Here is a 1,528-nt window from a genome sequence, read left to right on the forward strand (position 1 = left end):
GTATTTCTGGGATGCGCTCACCGTGCTGGCCTCAGACTAATATGAGTGTGTCTCACATTCAAGACAAAGGCCTGCATGCTTTGACTTGTCTAGAGTACACAGGTTGAAATTCAAATAAATGAAGTCAAACGCTACGAGTGCCACAAGGGGAAAACAATATGTATCACATTGATGTACCTGGACAATAAAATGCTATATATGCTCAAGGCATTTTGGCTGAGGGCTTGACAGCATATCGTAGTCGGAAGTGAGGTTATTTTCTCGAGAATGACAATGTGTTATGTGTCAGCTGCGTCTGCTCGGTTAATTTCTCACAGGTGTTGCTCAAATGACAATGGCAGCTGCAATTTCGGAGCCAATCAAAGACACTTGCCCTACAGGGAGGCCTCATACTACGCGTCTGATGGTAGAAAATGTGCGAAAAAAAACTGGTTCAAATGTCAGTAAAGTATGTGGTGATGTGGGTGGTCTTGTAGTGTTATTCCAAAAATAAAAACCTAACAAAGTGAGTGGCTGCTATGCTAGCTAAAGAAAGAAAGTGCTATTCATTGTTGTAGAAGTAAGATTTATCAGCTATTATCAGATGTTAGCAGCATATATCTCAACAGATGGAGATTATTCAACTCGCCTACAAGGTCCATGCTCAATGTAAAGATAATGACACAATAAGAGGTTTAATATTGGTCTAGTTTATTAGGAAACCAACCCACTTGAAATTGTTCTTCGGTTTGCCAGCAGAATGCTTGTTTACGCAGTATGATTGTGGGCAAAGGTGATGGATGATCTCATAAAGAAAGAGCCACATCTAAATGACCAAGATATTGCCTTGGGAAAAAAAAGTTGTCTGTGGGTAATGGCTCTGAGGAAAGGGAAGATGCACCCTTAATGGTTCTTTTCATGCAAAAACAAGCCTCCTCTTTTCTATGGCATTTAAATCTCAAGGACTTTGCAGCACAATAGCACGCAGAGGGTTGCATGAGTTTCTTATACCCAACCCGGTCTCACAGTCTGCGTACAAATGACACAACTTTGCAAAGGCGTGCAATAGGTACGCAGAAGTCCGATTTTGCGTGCATATGATACGCTGATATTGCACCTCAAACATTAAAACAAAGAGCTCNTGGCTTCGGGCTTGATCGCCGTTCCAATGACAGTTTTAATGTTTGCGGTGCAATAAACGACACAGCAGCTTATTGGGTTATGGTTAGGGTTAAATAAATTGCAAAGACATGTAGAAAATAAACGCATTTAAGATACGTTCATAACTACGGAAGAGGATTAGGGCCACATGATTATTTTTTTTGGGAGGATTTGAAAAAAAATAATAATAATTTTTGTTCTGAGAAAAAAGTCAGAATTCTGACTTTAATCTCAGAATTCTGACTTTTTCCTCAGAACAAAAAAAACATACATTTTTTTGGGAGAAAAAAGTCAGAATTCTGAGATTAAAGTCAGACTTCTGAGAAAAAAGTCAGAATTCTGAGAAAAAAAACATATTTTTTTCAAATCCTCCCAAAAATAATAATAA

The sequence above is a fragment of the Notothenia coriiceps genome, unplaced genomic scaffold (assembly GCF_000735185.1).
Source record: "Notothenia coriiceps isolate Sejong01 unplaced genomic scaffold, NC01 NC01_scaffold00024667, whole genome shotgun sequence".
NCBI classification, from domain to species: domain Eukaryota; kingdom Metazoa; phylum Chordata; class Actinopteri; order Perciformes; family Nototheniidae; genus Notothenia; species Notothenia coriiceps.